Here is a 13,113-nt window from a genome sequence, read left to right as displayed (position 1 = left end):
TTCCAAGTCATAGGTAGATTCAAAGATTTCCTGATTGGCAAATGGATGAAAGAGTTAAGCTCTGCCTGAAAAGTTGAGTTCAGCATCAAGAAATGCTTGTGTTTATTTATTTATTTTTTGAGACGGAGTCTTGCTGTGTCACCCAGGCTGGAGTGCAGTGGCACGATCTTGGCTCACTGCAACCTCCACCTCCCGGGTTCAAGCAATTCTCATGCCTCATCCTCCCAAGTAGCTGGGATTATAGGCATGTGCCACCACGCCTGGCTAATTTTTGTATTTTTAGTAAAGATGGAGTTTCACCATGTTGGCCAGGCCAGTCTCGAACTCCTGGCCTCAAGTGAATCGCCCACTTCGACATCCCAAACTTCTGGGATAACGGGCTTGAGCCACTGTGCCTGGCCAGAAATGCTTGAGTTTAGATAAGGGGGTTGTGGAAGCCAAGGTTCTTGTCATGTACATGAAGCATCCAGGTAGCAGGCTTCAGAGAGAATGAATGGTGAATGTTTATTATCAGACCCTAAAAAATGTAGACTCTCTGGGAAAAGACCTATTAAGAGGAGATTCTCTACAGAATACAAATTTCCCTCACAAGAGACAGCTTTGTGGGGCCATTTCAGAATATGTCAAAGAAATATATTTTGAGGTAAAATACTTTGATTCCTTCAGGGCCTGTTATCTGTCATGTGTTGAACCTTGCATTTAATTGGGGTCTCTCAAGCCTACCTGAAGTTTCTTTCTTTCCTTTTGAACTTGAACCCATGTGGTTTACAAAGGCCTAATCCCCATCTATTTGGGACAACTATGAAGTTTCATCCCAGCTTCAGAACTCCCGTTATCAGACAGGAATGACACAGCATCGTCACAGGAGAATAAAGACTCCAGATAGCAGTTTCACATGACTAGAGGCTATGGGCTTAAGACCCTGAAACACCCGTGTGGCCCAAGCAGGCTAAGACCAACTGGACCCAACATGGTGCTGGATTCAACCTATGTTTCACTTGGATCCTCATTATATGCTCATTAACATACTCAATTACACACCCACCAGTGCCAGGATAGTTTTGGGAACACCCATATTTGGTGTAAAAATGCATGGCACCACAGTTCCAAGAAATCTCCATCTTTTTCCAGGAATTTTCATGACTATTCCATACCTTGGTTAAAGAAACCCATAAAAGTAGCAGTCCCAAACTCCATTATGTGTGACTCTCTCTTGAGTATGCCTGTACTCCTCTTTCTTGAGGATGTACTTTTCACTTTGCAATAAATTTCCATACTTCCACTATTTTCTGACTTTTCTTTGACTTGCTTCTCATGATGGTGTCAAGAGCCTGGACACTGGCTGGGGTTGAAGTCCCACCAGCGTTTGGGGGCCTACCCTGGTATCGCCTCGACTCATAGACTCTACTCTCAATTCCTTCCAGCCCATGCTCTGCAATGCTGCCAGAGGAGCCTGTCTAAATGATGGTTTTCATCAAGTTATTCATCTGTTAAGGCATTTCCTTATCACCCTCATCATGAAGCCTAAACTCACTGGTCTGGCACACAAGGCTCGCCATGGTCAGACTCCAGACTTCCCCTCTGACTTCTCCTCTTCTCACTCCTGTGTTCCCATCACGATGACACGCATAATGGTTTATCCCCTCATGAGTTGCATGTCCTGCGCCTCCACCTGGGAGACCTCCCCACACTCATCTTACCTCTTTGCAGACCTGCTTCCCCAGCCAGCACTGATTACTCCTCCCTGAAAATCTCCATTGTCGCTCATACGTATCTAAGGCACTCGACGCTCTGTGTGGAAACTATTTCAGTGTTAGAGTTGCCCACCAGACTGTTAACATGTCACGTTCAGGGAGTCGAGAGTGGCATCTTCGAAATTACATCACTGCACCTATCACACAGTATGTGACACAAGGCATATATTAGGCAAACAGCTTGGCTGAAACCGAGGAAGAATGCAAGGAAGAAGGCTTTGGGCTTGGATTCCAACAACCTGAATCCCAGTCCTAGCTCCATTACTTACCTGTTAAGTGACTGAAGGTGGTGATTTTCTTCATCTGTCTTTCTTTCTTTTTTTTTTTTTTGAGATGGAGTTTCACTCTGTTGCCCAGGCTGGAGGACAGTGGTACAATTTCAGCTCACTGCAACTTCCAACTCCTGGGTTCAAGTGATTCTCCTGCCTCAGCCTCTTGAGTAGCTCGGATTACATGCATGTGCCACAATGCCTGGCTAATTTTTTTTGCATTTTTAGTAGAGACAGGGTTTCACCATGTTGGCCAGGTTGATCTCAAACTCCTGACCTCAAGGGATCCACCCGCCTTGGCCTTCCAAAGTGCTGGGGAACCATGAACAGGCATGAACCACCCCACCTGACCAATCTTTCTGATACATATTTACTTCCACCTGGAAATAGACATAGTAATAGCTACTCTACAGGGTGACTTTAAGGAGAAAACGAGAGAACAGTGTGAAATGCACAAGATAGTTCCTGATACACAATGAGTCCTCTGTAACTTTCAGGTTTCCTTCTTGTCTTTCTTTCCTCCTTACCTTGTCTTCTTCCCCTGCCCATCATTTGCTGTTTTTCCTGTTGGTTCTCATCTTCTCCTCATGTGTTTGGAACAGCAACAGGAAGAAATAAAACTGACTTTGAGCCTAACCATTACCAGCTTCAAAGTATTGTAACTCCCAGCCCGTGACTCAGCCAGGGCTCACCTCATTGTTGCTCCACCTTAATAAATAGTTGACCTTTTAGCTCATCTAACAAGGAAAGGTTGCTAGAAACAAACTAAATGTACTCATCTGGGTGTGTCCTAGAGTCTCCCTAATGAGGAACCTCCAAGAGTCTAAGCACTTCACTTAGCAATCCTTGGGGGGAAAGAAGCTGTGGAATTTCTATAACCAAAACCAACTCTATCCTCAAAAATACACTCAACACTGATGTGGGCATTGAAATCCAGACACTACTTAACATCATTTAATTTGTACCAATGGAACATAAAGGGAGTTTCACATTATTCCAGTGATTCAGAAAAGAAAATGGGTTGGATACAGAGAAATCACCAATTTGTAAATTTCAACCAGATCTAAGCTTATGCCAGTTTCCTGGATGCTTATTTTGCCTAAGAACATGATTTAAAGCATCAACCTGTAGATTATATCCTTACATGCAGACAAGAATGACACTAAAGGCTTAACATGGAAGAAAGAAGAAGCAAGAAAGACAGTAACTAGAAGTGACCTAGAATAGTAAAGCACAAAAGAAATTTAAGGAAACAAAAGGGTAGGAGAGATTCATCAGTAATTATAGCAATTCCATAGGGAGTATAATCCAATTTCCATTTGACATACTAGAAAACTGAGGCTCAGAGAGATTATTAAATAACATATCCAAAGTCACACAGGGAGACATCAGTCACATCAAGGTTCCAAACCAGGTCTGTCCAAGTCCAAACCCCATGTCATTTCTAGTCTTTCAGGTGGTCTCAAAGAAAGCATAGTAAACACATATAAAATGAATACACCAGGTTGACTAGGGTTTATTTAGCTTTATTCATCATCATCTGGCAGATAAATATTTTAGAACATTCAAAACCATTAGGAGAAGACTCCAGCGTGTAAGGAGCTTGGAAGTCATCACTCCTAACAAGTAAAAAGCTGAACAAACTACAGTTCAACAGCTCTTCTTGGGTCCATCAGAGGATTAAGGTCACAGCTCAAACTGCTTGGAGAAACAGACATGCAGGTACAGAGAACCACAGCTTACTCCAGGGGAAACCCATGAGCAGAAACTTCTGCAGAAACAAGTAGAGAAACCTGAAGTGTAAGTAACTTGCTGGAGACTCAGAGTGGACAAGTCGAGAGTAAAAAGCTTCAGGAGGGTGCCCAGTCTTAGAAGGGAGCACTCCCACTTTTGTGAGTTTTACCTCCAGTGGCTCTAAGGGGTTCTCAGAGTGAAGCTCAAAGGAAAAAAAATCCCCTCGTGCTTCCAGAAGGGGGAAGAGAAAAGAAACCATGGTGAAATATGTCAGAGCACTCTGTTCTTCACAAGGTCTGACCTCAGGAGAACCTCTTGCACCAGAGCCTATGACCCCGGAAAGGAAAATACCCAATTCTAGCTCCCTCTAGCCATCCTGTTCCTCCTAAGGAGGGAAAAGTGAGAAGCACACTTAAAGTGCACAGTCCAGAGACACAAGCTTACTAAAAGACTGAGACCTGTTCATGGGACTATAGAGCGCTTCCCCTCCCTCCACATCTTACCACCATATCACTAAAGGTCGATTTACAGCAGCTTTTTTTTTTTTTTTTTAACCCAGTATAGCACATCCACTTTCAACAAAAAATTGCAAGGCATATGAAAAGGCAAAAACAAAACAAAAAACCAACAAAAAACCCCTCCCCACAGTTTGAGTATACAGAATAAGCATCAGAACCAGACTTAGGTATAACAAGGTTGGCATTATCTGACCAGCAATTTAAAATAATAATGATTAATATATTAAAAGTAGACAGTACGTAAGCCACACCCTGGCATGTAAAGCTCTTTGTGAGAAGGTAATAATGCTTTGCATGTCACATTTTAGCTTATAGCTAGGTAATACCAATATACATACACACTTGGGAAAAGTAAGCAAGGAAAGAAAATGTGGCTGGGTGTGGTGGCTCACGCCTATAATCCCAGCACTTTGGGAGGCTGAGGCAGGAAGATTTCTTGAGCCCAGGAGTTCGAGTCCAGCCTGGGCAAAATAGTGAGATCCCTGTCTGTACAAAAAAAAATTTAATTAGCTGGGCATGGTGGCACATGCCTATAATCCCTGCTACATGGGAAGCTGAGGTGGGAGGATCACATGAGCCTGGGAGGTCAAGGCTGCAGTGAACTGTGAGTGTGCCAATGCACTCCAGCCTGGGTGACAAAGCAAAACCCTGCCTTAAGAAAAGAAAAAAGAAAGAAAGAAAAGGAAATGCACTGGGTGGGAGGCTGGCACAGGAGGAGGCAGAAGTAATTTGAAGGGATGCTATAGGGCAGTGTGCCATATGACTTTGAGTTTACCTGTGTATTACATAGACATATACCTTGATAGGGCTCCCACATAGACGTTGATTGAGATACCTCTGGGCTCCGTCTAAGGATGGACCTGGTGTTGTGGGTTTGGTATCAATAGCTGCAGTTTCCCTACCAGGCTAATATGTGGCATGACTTGGGGCATTATTTCTGGAAGTTCAGCTTCAAATCTTCTTTATTTTAAGAATGTCCAAAATACTGTAAGGTACCTAAAATCCTCTAATAAATTTGTTTTCTTCCTAACAAATAACATTGGCCTTGCTGAGAACCAAAGCCAAGATATTGTATATTTCTTAAAAGCTTATTTAGAAATATAGAGGCAACTGTTAGGGAAACAGTGGTTAAAAGAGTTCAGAGTGGCTGCTTCAGAGAAGCAGCAGTCAAGAATAAGGAAGGATGGACATAGTTGACATTTTTTGTTAAAAACCTGGTAGTACGGCTGGGTGCGGTGGCTCATGCCTGTAATTCCAGCACTTTCAGACGCTGAGACAGGTGGATCACCTGAGGTCAGGAGTTCGAGACCAGCTTAGCCACCATGGCGAAACCCCATCTCTACAAAGACTACAAAACTTAGCCAGGCATGGTGGCACGCGCCTGTAATCCCAGCTACTTGGGATGCTGAGGTAGGAGAATTGGTTGAACCTGGGAGGTGGAGGTTGTAGAGAGCCAAGGTCACACCAATGCATTCCAGCCTGGGCAACAGAGTGAGACTCTGTCTCAAAGAAACAAAACAAAACAAAAAAGAAACAAAAAACCTGGTAGTACTAGATGACTTTTTATCTCATATATATATATATATATATAAATATATATATATAAAAAATATATATTTTTCTAATAAAATAAAAAAGGTTTATGGGAACCATTAAAAGAGCATCATTCACATGAACAAACTCTCAGGCTAGTAAATGCAGAGGAAGATGTTTGATAATGCAGTACAGCAAGTGGTATAGAGTCCTGGCTTCTACATGGTGAAGATGTCCTTTGAAGGTCCTGGTCCCTCAATCCAAGTAGGTTCTCCCTGAACTGGAATATGCTTCCATTCCATCCCACCCATCCCGAGCAACATCCAGCCCTCCTCATCCACCACAGAGCAGAACAGAGAGATGAGTCCATGTTAACTCTGGCTGCATGGAGACAAAGCAGGCAGTGACTGTGTTGTGAGAACTTTACCATTAGGATTTAGAGCAATGATGCCAGGAAATGAAGGTGAAGGACAAAGGAGACGCTGTGTGGGCAATGCAAAACCAGGGGCACCGGACAGGGTCTGAGTGGGACTAAGAAGACAGGGAACTTCCTCTGCCATGTTTGGCTAAGGAATTTCCCTAATGTCCCAGAGAGAAGGGATGGGAAGTTCACAATAAAACTAGACTGTGATTACTCTTTTTACAGCTGAGGAAACTGAGGCTTAAAAATGTTAAACCACCTGCCCAGATCAATCCAATTGTTGAAGAAAAAAACAAACACACCTTAAATACTGCTGTCAGCATGGTCATTTGGAAACCAGCATGCCTATTCGGATTCAACAAGCATTTATTGAGCACCTACTAGGTGCTAGAACCTCTGGTAAGTGTTTGTGCATGTAGCCAAGAGGCATAAGAGCATTCATATCCTACAGCCTCAAAATCCTTCTCCTAGGCATCATCCAAAAAGCAATCTAGCAGACCAGAAAAGCTATTGTCATGAAAAGGTTTCTGCCAGCATTATCTATTTGGGAATAGTTGGAAACAACAGAAGTAGCTAAGAGTAAATTAAGACTCATCTTTTATTTATTTATTTATTTATTTTGGAGACAGGGTCTCATTCTGTTACCCAGGCTGGAGTGTAATGGTGCAATCATGGCTCACTGTAGACTTGACTTCCTGGACTCTGGACTCAAGTGATCCTCCCACCTTGGTCTCCTGAGTAGCTAGAAGTGCAGGTACTTGCCACCATATCAGAATAATTTTTTCTTTTCTTTTTTTTTTTTTGTAGAGATGAGATTTTGCCAGGTTGTTCAGGTTGGTCTTGAACTCCTGGACCCAAGTGTTCCGCCTGCCTTGGCTTCCCAAAGTGCTGGGATTACAGGTGTGAGTCACTGCACCTGGCCAAGGCTCATCTTTAAAGGCATTTTTCTATGGCTATAACACCTATTTTTATAAAAGTTATGTAGAAAAATAAGAGGAATCTAATACACTGCTAACCTTAAATATAAAACAATTGTATTGCTCTATGATAACTGTAGAAAAAAATGTATACACAGATACTCCTTAAGGTACAACAGGTTACACCCCAACAAACCCACTGTAAGTTGAAAATATGATAAGTTGAAAATACATTTAACACACCTACCTTCCAAACATCATAGTTTAGCCTACTGTATTAGTCAGGGTTCTCTAGAGGGACAGAACTAATAGTGTGTCCGGAATTGGTGGGTTCTTGGTCTCTCTGACTTCAAGAATGAAGCCGCAGACCCTCGCGGTGAGTATTAAAGTTCTTAAAGATGATGTGTCTGGAGTTTGTTCCTTCGGATGTTCAGATGTGTCTGGAGCTTCTTCCTTCTGGTGGGTTCGTGGTCTCGCTGTCAGGAGTGAAGCTGTAGACCTCCGTGGTGAGTGTTACAGCTCTTAAAGGCAGCGCCTCTGGAGTTGTTGGTTCTTCCCAGTGGGTTCGTGGTCTCGCTGGCTTCAGGAGTGAAGCTGCAGACCTTCGCGGTGAGTGTTACAGCTCATAAAGGCAGCGTGAACCCAAAGAGTGAATAGCAGCAAGATTTATTGCAAAGAGTGAAAGAATAAAGCTTCCACCGTGTGGAAGGGAACCCCAGCAGGTTGCCACTGCTGGTTTGGGCAGCCTGCTTTTATTGCCTTATCTAGCCCCACCCACATCCTGCTGATTGGTCCATTTTACAGAGAGCTGATTGGTCCACTTTACAGAGAGCTGATTGGTCTGTTTTGACAGAGTGCTGATTGGTGCATTTACACCTTGAGCTAGACACAGAGTCAGAGAGTGCTAGTTAGCTAGATACAGAATTAGCTAGATACAGAGTACGAATTGGTGTATTTACAAACCTTGAACTAGACACAGAGTACTGATTGGTGTATTTACAAACCCTGAGCTAGACACAGAGTGCTGATTGGTGCATTTACAATCCTTGAGCTAGACACAGAGTCACAAAGTGCTAGTCCTCCAAGTCTCCACTAGGTTAGCTAGATACAGAGTACCAATTGGTGTATTCACAAACTCTCAGCTAGACACAGAGTGCTGATTGGTGCATTTACAAACCTTGAGCTAGACACAGAGTGCTGATTGGTGCACATACAGTCCTCCGAAAGAGTATTAATTCACTTGATTACAAAGTCTCTCAATAGGCCATCTGCAAACTGAGGAGCAAGAAAGCCAGTCTGAGGCCCAAAATGAAGAACTTGGAGTCCAATGTTTGAGGGCAGGAAGCATCCAGCATGGGAGAAACATGTAGGCTGGGAGGCTAGGCCAGTGTAGGCTTTCCACGTTTTTTCTGCCTGCTTCATATTCTGGCCATTCTGGCAGCTGATTAGGTGGTGCCCACCCAGATTAAATGTGGGTCTGCTGTTCCCAGACCACTGACTCAAATGTTTCTCTCCTTTGGCAACACCCTCACAGACACACCCAGGATCAATACTTTGCACGCTTCAATCCAATCAAGTTGACACTCAGTATTAACCATCACATATACCATTGCAGATTTAATTTGCATTTCCTTAATGACCAGTGATGCTGCACATCTTTTCATTCTTCTGGCATTTAATATCATTCTGCAACATTATGATTGAAGACTGCATAGTGTTTCATTTTAGAGGTATCACAATTTAGTTAACTGATTCTTTAGAATAGGACTTTTAGGCTGCTTATGATTTCTCTTTGGCTACTATAAATTTTGTTGAGATAAATATTTGTATAATTAAATCTTTGAGTTACATCATTGACTATTTAGACTAAAATTCCTAGATTTCCAATCTGCCTTCTTGTTTCAGCTCTCATACTGTGTGCTTATTGCATTTAGTTTTGTCAGAAATCTAACTTTCTAATTATTTCTACAAGACTTTTATTGATTCAATTGGATTTTGTAGGTATACAAATAAATAATATATAAGTAATGATATTTATTTCCTTTGAATAATCATGTCTTGGTTCCTTTTTCTTTATCCAATTTCATGGGTGAGAACTTAAATAATAGTGGTATCTGTCTTTTCGCTGACTAACATAGTCGATTTAGTATCAAAAGAAGATATTGGCAATATAGTATTAATTCTTTAAATAGACTTGTATTCCATTCTAGTTTGCTATGATTTTGTTAAGAAGTTTACCTTCAAAGTAGTTATGCATCTTTTTTCACAGTTATTTAAATAATTATGATTCTTACTTTTTCCCCTTTTTACGTATAAAAATAGAATCAAATCTATAAATTATGTTCTAATTTTTAAAAGTGAACTTAGCCTTTTAGAGTGAGCAACTTGCCAAGTGTTTAATATCATTCTACAACATCATGATTGAAGACTGCATAGTATTTCTTTCTCTTTTCTTTCTGTTTTGGACAGAGTCTCGCTCTGTTGTCCAGGCTGGAGTGCAGTGGTGCAGTCTTGGCTCACTGCAACCTCTGCCTCCTGGGTTCAAGTGATTCTTGTGCCTTAGTCTCCCAAGTAGCTGGGACTACAGGCACATGCCACCACATCTAGCTAATTTTTGTAATTTTTGTAGAGTCAGTATTTCACCATGTTGGCCAAGCTGGTCTTGAACTCCTGGCCTCAAGTGATCCACCTGCCTCAGCCACCCAAAGTGCTGGGATAATAGGCGTGAGCCACTGTGCCCTGCCTAAAGATGGCATAATATTTCATTTTAGAGGTATCATAATTTAGTTAACAAATTCTCTATTACAGGACTTTTAAGCTATTTATAATTTCTCTTTAGCTATTATAAATTGTATTGAGATAAATATTCTTGTAATTAAATATTGGGGTACATCTCTGCCTATTAATTTAGGTTAGAATTCGTAGATTTCCAATGGTAGGTCAAGGAATCTGAACATTTTTAAGGCTTTTGATTATTCACTATGACTTTTCTCTCAAGAGAGTTAGCGGATATTTGCATGCTTACCAACATTCTAATCTGTTCTGATGATAGGTGATTAATGCTATCACAGTAATTTGCATTTGCCTTTGAAAACACTGAATACCTTAAATGTGTATTTTATTATTCTTTTCTGCTTAAATGCTTTATTTACTTTGTGTCTTTTATTGTATGTTCAGTTGGTCCTCATTATTTGTGGATTCTGTACTTGCAAATTCACCTACTAACATGTATTTGTAACTTCAAAATAAATCAACACTCATGGTGCTTCCATGGTCATACGGAGATATGTGCAGAGCGGTGAAACATTCGGGTAACCTGATGCTCATGTTCCCAGCTGTGGTGGACCAAGACAACAATCTGCCTTCTTGTTTCAGCTCTCACACTGTAAACAAGGATGCTTTTTGTAGTCTATTTAGTTCCATATATTTTTTTTTTTGCATTTTTATGCCTTTCGTTGGTGATTTCACTGTTTCAGATGGTCCCAAGCATAGCACTGAAGAGATGTCTAGTGTGCTAAGCACAAGAAGGCTGTGCTGTACCTTATTGAGAAAATACATGTGTCAGATAAGCTTCACTCAGGCATAAATTATAGTGCTGTTAGCCAGGAGTTCAAGGTTAACGAATCAGCAACATATATTAAATAAGGTGTCTCCAAACAGAAACACACATAAAGCAAGGTTATGTACTGATCAGTTGATGAACGTATTGTTACTGGGGGGTCCTTGTTCCCAGAGCTCCCAAGATGGTGGCGGGCCGCTTCCAAGATGGGGGCAAGCCTCATGTCCTCTGACCTGGGGTTATTGGCCTCATGGATTCCAAGGAATGGAATCTTGCGCCATGCAGTGAGTGTTATAGCTCTATTAGAAGCCGTGGGTCACGGAAGAGAACTGTGGAACCCAATGACTAGTGTTCAGCTTGATTAGGATGAACCCAGGCACTTAGCCATGCAGGAACAAAGGCAGGCCTTTAGCCTGATCGGGAGCCTCAATGGGCGCCTCACTGAATCAGGAGCACAGCCGACACCCTGCTGGATCTGGAGGGATGGAAGTCAGCGGCGGGTCTGCAATGTGGCAAACAGCAGTGGTGGACTGCGAGCTCAGCTCAGCTCCAGCTATAACAAACACGGACCAGAAGAGATTGCAGTTGCAAGATTTAATAGAGTGAAAACAGAACTCCCACACAAAGGGAGGGGACCCAAAGAGGTTAGCCATTGCTGGCTCGAATGCCTGGGATTATACCTCGATCACTGTCTCTTCTGCTGTGCTCTCAGGCAATAGATGATTGGCTATTTCCTTACCTCCTGTTTTTGCCTAATTAGCATTTTAGTGAGCTCTCTTTACTAACTGATTGGTCGGGTGTGAGCTAAGTTGCAAGCCCCGTGTTTAAAGGTGGAAGCAATCACCTTCCCAGCTAGGCTTAGGGATTCTTAGTTGGCCTAGGAAATCCAGCTAGTCCTGTCTCTAGTCCTGTCTCAGAGAGAGGCTTATAAGCAGGTAATGCTGTTTTTTGTTGTTGTTGTTGTTGTTTTGTTTTGCTTTTTTCCATCGAGGAGCAATGGCTCAGTATTTTCAGAGTCATATTTGTAGTGGCTTTATACAACATAACTACCATAGGGTGGGTGCGGTGGCTCACACCTGTAATTCCAGCACTTTGGGATTACAGGTGCACGCCACCATGCCCAGCTAATTTTTGTATTTTTAGTAGAGATTGGGTTTTGCCATGTTGCCTAGGCTGATCTCGAACTCCTGGCCTCAAATGACCCACCCATTTTGGCCTCCCACAGTGCTGGGATTACGGACATGAGCCACCGCGCCCAGCCCAGAGTATTTTCATAGGTACTATGACACTTGTATTCTCTTTAACAATCTTCTGATGGGAGGTCAGCCCAGCGTCCTTGGTTTCCTATAAACAGTAGGGATAGATGCTTTAGAAACCTCCTCAGATCTTAAGGAGGTGAAGTTGTCAATACAAATACCCATTACCAATTCAGCAGTGCATAATTCTGAGAGGAAAATGGAGACTGGTAAAGCTAGGGTAGGTGGAAGAGAGGGAGGGAAATTTAACTTTTGTCCATTAAAAGTAAAATTTTAATAGCTAAGGGGTCGTCTTTTGCACCTGGCTCTGTTTGGGCCAGTTTCTACACCTTCTGTTTTACCTGGCAAGATCATGGTGCTGCTGCCTGGGACATCAAGCCCAAACCCCTGTCATCCCATCCAGGTACCTGTTGTCCTAATTACCACATGAAAGCTGGGGGTGGGACCTAGGAAGCAGAGGTTATCTGGAGGGTAGCTCAGTGCTTCTCACTTAGATTATCTGTGCTCCAGTCTCTATGAACTTGTGCCTTGAGCCTAGGATGAGGAGGCTGCCATAGGATAAGAAGAATTTACAGAGCCAGTTTTTCTAGTCTCCTTCCAGGAGAACTTGGGACTTTGACATGGAGCATGGTGATGGCAGGCAGATCAGTGGTGATTGTGCTGATGGGCAGGGGGTGGCTGCGCGGCTCTTATGTAACACTGCTTTTTACCCAGAAACTTGGGTGTGCTTCTGCATACAGAGGAAGAGCACTAGGACCCATAGATCTGGTCCTAAGCATCACAGAATCCCAGTCTCTTCAGCAATGGCTTAGCCAACATGGGCCCCCACAAGGTCATGAACTGTTGGTTTAATGGCTCTGTGGCCACTTGTAGGCCAGCAGGTAACAGGAGGATATTATGACCTCTGAGACCTGTAGCTCAGTACCAGATGGCATATTATATCCTGGCCCCACCCTGGGACACCATTTCTAGTGTGCCACTCTTCCTGAGATGTGGGGCTCAGTGCCAAATGATATATTATGTCCTGGCCCTGCCTGGAACACCATTTCTAACATGCCACTCTTCCTTTCACCATGGGATCCACCCCTAGCTGTCTGAAAGACACTGTTGAGCTACCAGTTAATTGAAGGTGGAGAAACACAACTCCTTACC

At 42.7% G+C, this 13,113-nt stretch overlaps 1 long non-coding RNA gene across 1 annotated transcript; it reads right to left on the bottom strand.

The window, feature by feature from the left end:
• Positions 1-3,523: 3,523 nt before the first annotated feature.
• LOC144330598 (uncharacterized) lies at positions 3,524-7,868 on the bottom strand. Its single transcript, XR_013396875.1, has 2 exons — positions 7,394-7,868; positions 3,524-3,794 (listed from the first exon to the last, which is right to left on the bottom strand). It is a non-coding gene; the product is annotated as an uncharacterized LOC144330598 (long non-coding RNA).
• Positions 7,869-13,113: the final 5,245 nt, after the last annotated feature.

This window comes from Macaca mulatta, chromosome 8 (genome assembly GCF_049350105.2).
Source record: "Macaca mulatta isolate MMU2019108-1 chromosome 8, T2T-MMU8v2.0, whole genome shotgun sequence".
Classification (NCBI taxonomy): domain Eukaryota; kingdom Metazoa; phylum Chordata; class Mammalia; order Primates; family Cercopithecidae; genus Macaca; species Macaca mulatta.
The sequence above is the reverse complement of the archived record's forward strand: the minus strand, read 5'-3'. Positions and strand labels throughout refer to the sequence as shown.